General features: G+C 54.4%; 1 protein-coding gene across 1 annotated transcript in view; it reads left to right on the top strand.

The window, feature by feature from the left end:
* KIF5C (kinesin family member 5C) overlaps nucleotides 1-12,675 on the top strand; it is a 196,112-nt gene that overhangs the window by 178,115 nt on the left and 5,322 nt on the right. The gene's annotated exons all lie outside the window — the stretch shown is intronic.

The raw sequence follows: 12,675 nt of genomic DNA, 5'->3' as shown, positions 1-12,675 counted from the left end.
TTGGAGCCACACTTGGCTGGTGCTCGGGGGTCCCTCCAGAAGGTGCTCAGGTGGTGCCCACACGGTGCCAGGGACGGAACCCGCCACATGCAAAGTGGTTTCAGTCCTTGAGCCCTCCGCTCCCTCCACTCTGAAAGTGGTGGTTCATACCTACCAGAACAGGACAAATGATCCTAATTTTTCCAGGCCATGGCTTGTCCCAACTACATTTTTTCCTGGACATAAGTGGTCTATCAGCATCTCCCCTCCCCCACTCCACCACTTCTGCAAAGCCTAGTGGCCCCAGGGTGGCTGTACCAGCTGAAGGGGAAAGATAGCGAAGTAGTAGCAGTTGGCTTGTGGGGAACGGGACAGGAGGGGAGGGAGGAAAGGTGATCCTTGAGGGCTTGGTGGCCAGGGAGCATCAGGAAGGTCCTCTTGAACCAGAACCCCTGGGGAAGGGCGGGGTGCCCAGGGCTTGTACTGATCCCTCCCTGAGGGAACTCACCTAGGTAGTTCTTTTAGGATGCAGGTGAGGAAGGCCCCCCTAGGCACCTGCCCGCCTGCTGAGAGGCAGACCGGAGCTCCCGGGAGAGAGCTGGGGGCGGCCAGCACGTTCCCCTCAGCTGCCCTGCGGGGCTGCATCTGCAGATTTGGAAGGCTGGCCCTTGCCAAACCCTGGTCACGACTCTCTTTCCCGTCAGAGACAAAATAAAAGTGGGTGTAAAAACTGGCCTGTGCATGTTATCCGGGCGCTAAGCTGGGTCTCAGCGCCCTCTAGTGCCCGACTCCCAGGAGTGGCAGAGAAGCCGGGCTGGGCTTTTGTCTTGTCACCCTGTCTCCTGGGTGATTTTTGTTAGCTGCCAGGTTTTGACAACTACTGTCTGAACATAACTGGGACTTCTACTGGATGGAGGTTTATTTCCATCCTGCACAGGAAGGCCGAGGGTCATCTGCGCACGGCAGGCGAAAGACCCCACAGTGCAGAGCACCAGGCCTCATTCTCTGGTCGGGAGCCGGGAAGCTTTCCGCTCGCTCCTGGCCCTGTGCTCGGTGATCAGGCCTGGCGGTGCTCAGGGCACCACCCGTGGGGCCAAGGGCTGAACTGGGTTCGGTTGCCTGCAATGCCACACCGTGCTCCTGTCTGCCCGGGGCCCAGACATGGAGCCTGTCACACGTCGGTTCCCAGTCCTCGGTGGGGCCCGTCCACCAAGGTCACTTCTGGTGACTGAGTGAATTGTGCCTCCATGGAGCTGTGGAGAGAGGCGGGGCCGCCTCAGGTGGGTCCACCCCCTACGGCGGCCTTCCCAGGGGTTTTCTTCCAGACCCTCGCTGCACCCACGGGCCAGGAGCCTGGCCGGGCCGCTCAAGCTGCAGGGCAGCTGGAAAAGGTCGCCTTTCTGCTGGGCACCTTCGTGCCCCCAGAGTCACGCTCTTGTTGCTCTCGAACTGAGGACAGGAGATGGGTGTGGGGCAGGCAGTCGGCACCGGCTTTGATTGACTCCCTCCCCCCCCCCAGTAGCCCTCTGTCAGGTAAAGCATCTGAGTTACGTTTGATATCGGCACACCGAGAGTTCCAGTTTTCTCTCTCTTTTGGGGAGCGGGGAGTGGGTCACTCCTGGCTGTGCTCAGGTGGTGCCTGGGAACGAAGCCCTGGCATGTGCTCTGGGCCTCTGAGCTCCCTGGACCCTGGAAACTCCAGCAGACTCCTAATAAGCTTCCCAGCCGAGGAAGTTGGGGGTGCAGGGACGGTGCGGGAAGCCCCTTTCCTCTTGGTGATGTCGGTGGGCCGCACGGGTGGCTCGTGTGAAATGGGGAGGAGAAAGAAGTTCAGAAAGAAGGTCCCAATCTGCCTCTGCCACCCGGGACCCAGGTTGCTGGGTTCTTGTCTTGCCTCGCAGAAAGGAATTTCAGGAGTAGAGGAGCAGTGGAAATTACAGTGGAGGTTTTGAAGGGAAGGAGGGAGAGAAAGTGGAGAGTAAAGCACTGAAGAGAGAACCTGGGCTTCTCCAGGGGCGGAGAGAGCCCTGCACACATCCCAGCATTAGACAGGAAAGCATGAAAGTCCACCTCTCAAGAGGGGAGATGCGGGCCACACATGGGCTCAGGCACCGCATGTGCTCGGCCATGTGGGCACCAGCAGCACATGGGCCCGGGCAGCATGTGCTTGTCCTCCCTTTGGCCAGGTGGCTTTTATGGGGTTTCTCCAACCTGCCCCCACATGGGGCGTCTACCTGGGTCAAAGTCTGTAGCTAAGGAGGCTACAAGGGGGTTGGGAGTGGGGATGGTCTTCTTTGAGATTCCCTTCCTGGCCTTTTGTTTCTGCAGGAGCTTCCGTCAGAGGGGGTTGGTCCAGCCTCCTCCGGGTCTGTAGGGCCTGGCACCAGTTCGCCGTGAGGTCAGGGCTATTACTTCCCAGGAAACTTATGCCATTGCCTTGGGAGGGGCCTTCCCTGTCTGCCTGCCTGCGTCCCTGGGAGCCCCTGCGCCAGAATCACATTCCTTGGGAGGTAGGCACAGCCCCGCGTTGGCATCACCGTGGCGTCATCTGCACATGGTGAAGACTGACGGGTGGTGCGTCTGGTGGGGCGTGAGTCCAGGCCTTCCACCAGACGGGGCCGTCCTCAGCACTGTGGCCAGCTTGGTTCCTCCTGACTCAGGGCATTGGGGCGGGTTCAGGTTGTTTGACTGGAAATGGGGACCTCATCCACCTTCCTGCACCTGCAGCCTGCCTTTCCTCACGATGCCCGTTGTCAGGTGCGCAGGCCCCGAGGCGTGGTCGGGTGGGGTGTTCAAGGGCCTGGCTTTGGGTTGCAGACCGGGGTTCAGGCTCAGCCTTCCACTCTTTGCGACTTGCTCTTGTGTGAGATGGGGGTGGGTGGGCCTGGGTGGAAGGCAAGGGGTGCTCCCGTGTTACATGGCATCTAGAAAAACACCCATGGGGGAGCACCCACGTGCTATTGGGTGCTCTGAGTGGGTCAGTGGAACTGCCATTGATCTAAAAGTTAGGGCAAGGGCCAGAGAAATGGTGCAGTGGGTAGGGCACTTGACTTGCATGTGACCAACCCGGGTTCCATCCCCAGCCACATAAGGTGCCGTGAGCTCTGCCGGGAGTGATTTCTGAGTGCAGAGCCAGGAGTCATCTGAGTGCTGAGCATCTCTGGCATGGCTCAAAAACAGGCCGAAAGAAAGTTCGCATACAGTTTGCAAGTGAGTGGGAGGACTGGTGAGGTGGCTGAAGAGAACCGTAACTGAGGGATGGAGCGGCACAGTGGGGAGAGAGCAAACGCGGATTGTTTTCGGGACAGTCATTGGGAATGTGGAACTCAGTCCCCGGGAGAAGAGAGGAAATGTTTCCTAGATGGTCGCTCATCAGGTTCGTGATTCTCCTTCCAAAGCGAGTCTGCCTGGACTAGGACCATCTCAGCTACCATCTGTTCCCAGCCCAAGTGTCACTTTCATGCCCAGGCAGTGTCTGGGAATCTGGGGGAGTCTTTCTGTTTGATTTCAGGGTTTAAGGAAGACAGTCACCAAGGATGGTTTATTCTCACGGTTTCAGAGCAATTGAAGATACCAACATGCAGAACCCAGGGTAGAGGCCAGAGAGATATTGCAGGGGTTACGCAGTTGCCTTGCAGATGGCTGACCAGGTTTCAGTCCCTAGCACCACCGCTGGCTCTCCAAGCCCTGCCAGGAGTGATTCCTGAGCACTGAGCCAGGACTAAGCCCTGAGCACTGCTGGGTGTGCCCTCCCTCTAACCAATGCAAAAGAAACAAATGAACCCAGGATGTTGTTTGCTTTTGTCCCATCTGGCTCAGACCTGGGGTTTGCACAGTGGAGAAGCAGCAAATGAAGGTCATGAGAGATGGTTTGTCTGGAGGAGGAATCTGGCCCTGTCTCAGGATGGCTCTTCCTGTGTGCTGTCGGACAGGTGACTGGTTTCTTTTCATCTGTTTCCTCATCTATAAAACAATAACAAGGGGCTGGAGAGACAGTCCAGGAGTTAAGGCACTGGCCTTAACTGATCCTTATTCAATCTCTGACACCATCCATGATCCCCAGGCACCTTAAGGAGTGATTCCTGAGCACAGCTCGGAGTAAGTCCTGAGTACCATGGGGTGGGGGGGGGGTGGAAACGGCAAATAAAAAAGGTTTGTTTGAAGTCTGCGGAAACCTCAAGTAAATCAAAATAAAATAAGACAAGAACCTGTTGAGGGCCAGAGAGATAGGATGGTGGGTAATGCACTTGCTGTCCATGCAGCCTGCTTTGATCTCGGCACCACATATTGTCCCCTAGGGTCGATCCCTGAGTGCAGAACCAGGAGTCAGCCCTGGGCACTGCTGGGTGTGTTACATCACTCCCCCTCCCCCCCAAATAAAAATACCACCAAAGCTCAAAAGAAAAAAGAAGCAGTGAATGAAACAGGCCACATCTCGGAAGAGGAGGTGACCTGGAGCTGTAGGGTGGGTGCAGAGTGGCCCAGACAGCACGGAGAGGGCGCTGGGGGTTGTCTGGGAACCTTGAGGGGTGATGGGGCTGGAGAGGATTGCCTTCGGGATTGCCAGGTCTGTGACCCGAGGGAGGTCGAGGTGGGCAGTGGTCTAGCTCGGGGGTGCTGGTGTGGGCATGGTGGGGTGTGGTTTATAAGGGGAGGACCACCTAGCGCTGGGCCCTGGGGGTGAAGCTGTGCGCTGAGGCAGGGGTTGGGGGTGTGCAGCAAGCCAAGGTCGCCCGAGGTTTGGGCCCTCAGAAGCAGGTGAACTTGGCACCTTTTGGCCAGGACTGGGAGAACAGGTGGTGGGTGATGAGCGGGATTTTTGTTGGGTCTTTTGTTTCGTTTGCTTGGGGCTGCCTGGGAGGGGACGCCTGGCTTACTTCCTGGATCTGCTCGGGACTGTGTGTCGGGGACTGAGCCGGGTCAGCTGTGGGCGAGGCAGTACCCTACCTGGCTGCGCTGCCCCTCTGGCCCTGGCAGATGGGCGCTAGGGAAGACCCCAGAGGCAGCTCTAAAGAGTTTATTCGACATTGGGCCGGTGGGCATGTTGAGAAGGTGGCTGGGTGGATGTGCAGCCATGCGTGAGCGGGGCCGGGGTGTGTGAGAGGGGCTGGGACTGGGGCCAAAGGGTAGGGAGCGGTGGATGGTGTTTAAGGCTGGGAACAGAGAAGGTTACCTGGTGAGGAGGGTGGACAGGGCAGCGCTGGCCCCCACGTGGGACCAGGCCCTGGGGGGTGGGCAGGGGGAAAAGAGGGTGCCTCTGCAAAGGGGCCTGGGAGGGAGACTGAGGCTTGGGGAGCAGGGCGGGGCCCTTGCTCTCAGGAGATGGTGGCCGGTGTCTGTGGCTGTCAGAACTCAGGAAGGTGAGGTCTGAGCCTGGACCGTGTGGGGGAGCCAGAGAAGCTGCCCCGAGGAGGGAGGAGGAAGCCACCTAGTGGGATGGGAGCGGTGGGGATGGAGTCTGCGGCTGTGGCGCCGAGGGGCAGAGGAACGGAGGCCAGAGGGCTAGGAAGTGGTGCTTCAGGCCTGACCCCAGCATGCGGCTCACCTGCGCCCCAGCCTGCAGCACCACACATAGACAGGAATGATCCCTGAGCATAGACCCAGGAGTAACCCCTGAGCATCGGGACACGTGTCCCCCCCCCCACACACACATATCTCCCCCATACACTCACACACATGCGCACACAAAGAGGAAACATGTTTCTCTTGGGCAGGAGACGTTGCTGCCCTTGTGTGGGTGATGGGGTGATTAATTATACAGGTGAGGGGGAGCTTGATACTGTAGGAGAGTTACCAAGTACTCAGGTGCCAAGTACCTGCTGTGTGAGGGCCTGTGAGCCAGGGCAGGACAAGGCCGCCGTGAGGGGAAGCAGAAGAGGGGAGGTGCTGGCAGGACGCTGGACGCAGGGCGCGGAAGGCGAGACTGACCTCTTCCTGCAAGCTTCCTCCTGCAAGAAGCCGGGCATCAGCTGGTGGGCGAGGGGCAAGGCAGGGCTGTAGGCCGGAGAAGAGAGGCACAGAGGAGAAGAGCACCTCTGGGGTGTGCTGGGTGCTTATTCCAGGCCCCGCAGTCCCTGTAGACGCCCGTGTGGGCAGTTTGCTGCTGAGAACGCCGGAGAACTTCCTTTCTGGCCGTGCTTTGGCATGCCGTGGGCGCGTTTTCAAATACGTCCACCAGATGGCGCGAGTGGGGCACTGAGAGGCCAGTTCTCAACCTGATGTCCAGTGAAAGGATCTAGTCCTTTGTCATTCCAGAGTTTCTCGTACACTCTAGTATAGCATTGAAGTATTTGCAAATCCAGAATAGTATATAGCCCCTCTACTTATAAGACTATTGAATATCTAAAATTATCAAAATTTTAAATAACATTGAGGTCAAAATTTACAAAGTAATGAAGATGAAACCATGTGAATCAGCAGGGCCAGAGAGGAGACCACCTCCCTCACACAGGGCCGACCCTGGCTGGATCCCTGGCACCCTGTCTGATTCCCAAAGCCGCTGCAGGAGTGATCTCTGAGTGCAGAGCCAGGTGTAAGCACTGCCAGGTGTCGCCCTAACAAGCAACCAAAAAAAAAAAAACAAAAACCTAAAAAACAAACAACCACTCCACTGCCACATTACATTAATATCCAGGTCAGAAGATAATATAGTAATTTGTCCCCAGGCACCACCTGGTCCCCTGAGCGTTGCTGGGTGCAGCTCTGGGGCTCCTTAAGCACCACTGGTGGCCTGGGTAACCTTCACATCATGCCTTTGCACCCTTGCATCGAACCCATGGCCCCATCCACCAGCCTGCAAGGCTCTTGGGCCTTCTGTACGCCACGTGGGATGTAGCCCTGCCCCCAAGTCCAGACCACTAGGCTTAACATCCTTATTGGATGATTCTGACTGAAACCTGAGAAATCAGGACACTGTGACCAGTGTGTGTTGTGTTGGACATGACTGGGTCTCAGGTCCTGCCCTGTTCCTTTTCCTGTTTTTTCTTGGCCCAAACCACTGCAGATCACAGTGGCTCCAGTCACTTTCGTGTTGCCGTGGTGGCTAAAACCCACCATTTCCCCGTGAACCTCAGCTCTACCCCTTAAGTCAGAAGATGGTGAAAGCCTCAAAGGGAGAAGTCACAACTTGAGGTGGCACGGCCCGAGCTTAGTCCCATGTGCAATGGGTCTTTGGCCATCAGCGAGATCATCCCGAGTGTGCACAAATGTGTCACTGCATCTTCAGGGAGGGCAGGAGCAAATGCATGATCTTGAAAATGCCGTGACCGGAGACAAAGAGGGGCTGCCTTTCACTTTGCTGATGCCCGTGAAGACGCGGATATTCGGAAGACGGAAGACTGCGCGCTTAGGACAAGCCGTGTAGAGTCTAGAAATGGCATCATAGGTTAGGAAGTTTGGGTGCACTTTGATAACTTGCCTTGGGCAAAATCTCCTTGGCAAAGCCAGAGGTGACTTCAGTGGGGCTGTCGAAGTTGTTGGAAGAGATCCATTCCAGGTTTGGACACGGTGATTTTGTGGTTCTGAAGGCATCAGGAAACCAACCCTGACCAGGCACTTCTGCATGGGTGGAGGAGGTGTGAGTGGGGAGCTGACCGATGGCGCTGGGTTTCCTGAGACAGCCTGGCAGTGCTTCGGGGCCTTGGTCTCACCTGACAATGCCGTGTAGTGCTTGGGGATTGAGCCTGGGTGGGGGGGATCGAGCCTGGGTTGGGGGGATCGACCAGGCGTAGCCTGGGCCCCTGTGTCATCTCTGTGCTCTACCTCTGCATTTTACAGCAGGATCCCCCAGCTGAAGGAATGCAAGTGCACAGGTCAGCCAGGAATCAAGGTTGTGTGTCCTCTGGGACGGACACTACAGGGGGGCACTGTGTTCTTCAGGGTTTGTTATTTTGCATCCCCTTTTAGGTGCGTCTTTTTGGTAACTGTTGCTAAGGTAGTGTTGTTGCCAGGGAAGCGGGGGTGGGGGGTGCTCCCAGAGATGCTTGGGGGTCTTGTTGGTGTGCAGGCATTGAACCCAGAGCCTCGAGTACGTGCCGGGCACATGCCTCCCTCTGGGCCCCTGCCCCTGGCCGCTGGCACCATGCAAGGCTGTGGACAGAGGCAGACACAGAGCCTCTGGCATTTCCTGCTGCAGCCCGTGTCGCCACCACATCCGCCGCCATTGGGATCTGGAGCGTGTGGTGGTCCCGGACACCCGGAATGTGTGTCCCAGTTGCTCGTCCCATCTGGGATATGTCACAGCAGGAAGTCCAGTGTCTCCCAGCCTGGTGCTTCTGGACCTTCAGCTCTCCTTGACTCCGGTCTCGCCCCCTCCCCCTCCCCCTGACCCACTGCCGTTCCTTGACCTTTGGGCCCCTGAGAGCATCTTTCTTTCCTCTAAACTGAAAGAGGTTCACCTTGGGACCCCATACTCACCCTCCGCCCCGCCCCCCCCCCGGCTTTCTTCATCCATCCAAGGAGAAACGGAGTTTTCCTCTCTGAGCTCCGGACTGTTATGACCCCACGTGCTTCCTGTCTGCTCGTTGGTGTGTGTGTCCTTCAGTTCAGAGTCCGCTTCCCAAGTCGCCACTTACTCATTTACTTTCTGCTTCTGCCTGATGTTCCTTCTTGTTCCTGTTTTCTTTGTTCTGAATTCCTGGATCCAGCCTGGGTTAGCACCATTGCTGGGGGTTGTATCGACTGTTCTCCTGATTTTGATACTCTTATCACAAATCAAGCAGAGTCGTTTTATGTACACATAAAGCACACAGGTCGGCTTCTGCCCACAGCAGAAATGGGTTTACTCGACCCGTGGAGATGGGCAGGGAGTTTTTTTAAAGCCCCACAGGATCCTTCAGCCTCACTAAACCAACGGGTACTTTGACGGTTACTGCTGCTGTGTGCAGACCCTAGTGAAAAGTGACTGAGTCGTGTGTGTGTGTGTGTGTGTGTGTTTGTGTGTGTGTGTGTGTGTGTAGGAAGATTGCCTCGGGGGTAGTGGCTATCTCAGCACTAGAGTTTAGACATCCTGGTGCAGAATCAGGCTTGACTGTGAATAGCTAAGTTTTCTCAGGTCTCTGTGGCCCTAAATCACCCTCAGTAAAAAAAGGTGGTCCCCACATTACCTGCTGGTGTGACCTGTTAACCTTTGAAGGCAAAAAACGGTCATGCATGCAGAGTGTTTAGCCAGTGCCAGGCATGGAGCAGAGATTCAGGGTTTTTGCCTTGTTGTCTTCATCTGGTTCCTTTTTATGATTCATTTTTTTAAACCCGAGGCTGGTGGGTCATCCAGGTCACACTCCTGTTGGCAGATCTTGAACTGAGACCTCTGATTTGCTTAGCGGGCATCCTCAAAGTTCCCGGCCTCGAGACTTTTGGTAGTATTGATGGGGGTCAGAGTGATAGTATAACAGATAGGGCTCTTGCTTTGCACGCAACTGGTCCAGGTTTGATCCCTGGCGCCCCGTCTGATCTCCTGAGGAGCACCAGGAGTGATCCCTGAGCACAGAGTCAAGAGCAAGCTCCGAACACCACCAGGTGTCGCCCCCAAACAAAAGTAAAATGAACTTTTTCATTTTTATTTAAGAAAATTTTGTATATTAAAGAACCGTGACTTCCAAAATTGTTGCTGGCTGAGTTTTAGGCTTGTAATATTTCAGCACTAATCCCATCACCAGTGTCAACTTCCCTCTACCAGTGTTCCCATATTTCCTCCTTACTTCCAACCCCCTCCCCATCTCCACCTGTCAACTTGACACACACATCACAAAGTTCCAGTGGTTGCAGCTTAGACCTCATGCTTTCAGTTTTGTTGAGTCTGTATTTTGGATATGGCTGTACCGCTCACCATATCACTGGTATAACTGAAGCCTTGATACCTGTTCACCCGTTACTTCTCGTTCTCATCTTCCCTCCTTGATTTCTTTTCTTTTCTCTGTCCTTCTCCTCTCTAAACACTGAGGCAGGGGTGATCTAGGCATTCCCCCTCCCCCTTTACAACCAAATTAAGTGTGTTAAAGTATCAAGTGTTCTAAGTGTTTTAACATCAAAGAACTTTTTATTTCTGGATTTTGTCTATGGACAGGTATTGAAGTGAAATTTTTTTTAATGTTTCTTGTTACTATCAACATATATGCTTGTTTTAATGACAACTGATTTTTTTTAAACAAAAACACTTAGCAGAATGACATAGTTTTATATCTGTCAAATCTGAAGTATCTGGCATCCTGGGTGCCAGCAGGATTGTCCTGGACACGTCTGTCACAGCTGCAGTCTGTCTGTCTGTGACTTTGAGGTGTTTGAACTAACGTAGATGGAGACACCCCAGCAAGATTGTGAACCACTTAACAGCTGAGAAAATGGGGGTGCAGAGAAGCCACGAGGCGGGTACCTCCACTGACGGTTTGTTCTGTTCTTAAAACAGGTCATGGTGCCGTTCACGCCCGGCTCTGGGGAGACCAGTTGGTGCCAGGCAGGTGGGCTTCGGGGGCCTGAGGCTGGGGACTAGCACCGAGTGCCCCTCACAGGGGGAGGGACGGGGGCTGGAGGAAGGAATTCCTTCTTTTGTGCACAGGGCCATAGTCTGCCATACTGGAATTATTTTCAACTTCTCAGTCCTCCGAGTTAGACATTCAGAGCATCTGACATGGCCCAGCAGATCACACTCAGTGGCAGGAGATGCTCCCCTCCTGCTCCACAGTCATCTGTAAAGCAGGGTGGGGAGTTCCAGAGCACGGGGTTGGATTGTGGAAACACCACAGAGATGAGGTGCCCTTGGGATTCAGCACGAGCCCCCTGCAAGCAATTGCAAAAGCCAGGCTGGGCGGGAGTGGGAAGTAGAGCTGGTAGAGATCTCTCAGCGTCTGCTAACACGAGCTGCTTCCTTCAGCTCCCACCCCAGCAAAGAAAAAAAGGAAGAAAGAAAAGGCAGTTTGACTTGCTTCTGTATCCGGTCACTCATGGCCACTCTGAGTTACTCTCTTGGGCCAGGCAGAAGGGCAGACTGTGAGTCCAGTAGCTCATGCGATCCCATGCCCTGTTTTAGGCCAGGCTGTTCCGATCGGCCCCAAGAGTTCACCAGAGCTTTAACTGTTCGCAAGAGTTTCTAGCCTGAGCTGCAAGTGACCATTGCATGCCAGCAGAACAGTCAAAAATGGGTTCTCTTGAGACTGACCCATTTCTCCTTGTAAATTAGACCCAGTGCTCCCTGCAGTTCACCTGACGAGGTGAACAGTGGGGTGCTGGGGATGGATGGATGAATGAACTGTTTTACTTGGACCTGATTTTTTGTTTTTTTGGGTATGCCCAACAGTGCTTGGAGTCAACCAACAGCTCAGTGCTTGGTGCAGGGTGCTCCCGGAGCCAGCCTGAGCCTCCCAGGGGCTGAGCGAGCTTTGAGCTGTCTCCAGCTTTTTTGAATCTGCTTTCTTGTACCTGCTGCAAAGACCACCCTGGGGGCTGGAGTGATAGCAGAGCAGGTAGGGCATTTGCCTTGCACGTGACCAACCTGGGTTCAATTCCCAGCATCCCATATGGTTCCCCCCGAGCACTGCCAGGAGTAATTCCTGAGTGCAGAGCCAGGAGTAACCCCTGTGCATCGCCGGTCTGACCCAAAAAGCCAAAAAAAAAAAAAAGACCACCATGGCCTGTGACCCAAGTAAACTAGTGAAGGTCTTTTATCCTTTGTTTTTGTTTTGGGTCCACTACCAGCCGTGGTTGGGTCACTCCTGGCTCTGTGCTCAGGGGTCACTCTTGGTGGGGCTCGGGGGACCATAGGGGTTGCTAAGAATTGAACCTTGGTCAGCCACCTGCAAGACAAGAGCCCTGCCCACTGTACTATCCCTCCAGCCCAGAATCACCTTTGAAGGAGCTTCTTCTAGGTGGTGGTCTGTGTTTTACCTATTGGCAGCCTGTCACATGCAGGTTTGTACTGTTGTCCTTGAGGTGCCTTCACGGTGCAGGGTGGGTCTCATTTGCACCCCCCGCCAGTATCCTCCAAACTATTAGCCAAAGCATGCTGAATCTTGTACATGGATGCAGGGGGTCTGAATGAAAGGCCTTTCATGGAAATTGTGCCACTTCATGGTCTGCTGGAGTGACGAGGCCGCCCGGTGGAGTTTGTGTGTCTAAAGCTTGCCTCTGTCAACACGGGTTGGCTGCCACCATCAAGTTAAGCCCTAATCCTACAATTGAAGGTATGTGCTGAGTACCTCCCAGCCTCCCGGCATGCAGGAAGACCAAATCATTTGACCAGGGTGACCTTAAGTGGTTTTAAGAAAGCTTGCTTAGAAAACTGAACCAGCATACGCTAATGTGGGGGTGAGCTAGGGTGGTATGGAGAAAGCATTCCTGCTCTCACTGGCTTTCAGCTCTAAATAGGTTTAAATTGCAGTACTTTTAGGGTTTTGTCTTCTGGTCCCAGGGAAAAGCACCGAGTCACACCAGAAAGGTGAAACATTACAGGTGATCTTGCAAAACAAAAAATCATGAACTGGTACCACCCTATAAGGTTTAAAGCATTATTCAAGGAGCAGTCTTGCATTTGTGCATGATTGTTGCTGTGAGGAGGTGTTCATTCCCAGGGAGCTCCTGAATATGTATTTATTTCAAGGAGCTTAGCAGGTTTCTTTATTTTCTTGAAGAGTCCAGATAGATTATTTACAGTATCTAACTGTGTAACCAGGATACCACCAACAAAATAATATGCAATAGTAAAAG

This window comes from Sorex araneus, chromosome 1 (assembly GCF_027595985.1).
Source record: "Sorex araneus isolate mSorAra2 chromosome 1, mSorAra2.pri, whole genome shotgun sequence".
NCBI classification, from domain to species: domain Eukaryota; kingdom Metazoa; phylum Chordata; class Mammalia; order Eulipotyphla; family Soricidae; genus Sorex; species Sorex araneus.
This window is presented reverse-complemented; position numbering and strand designations above follow the sequence as displayed.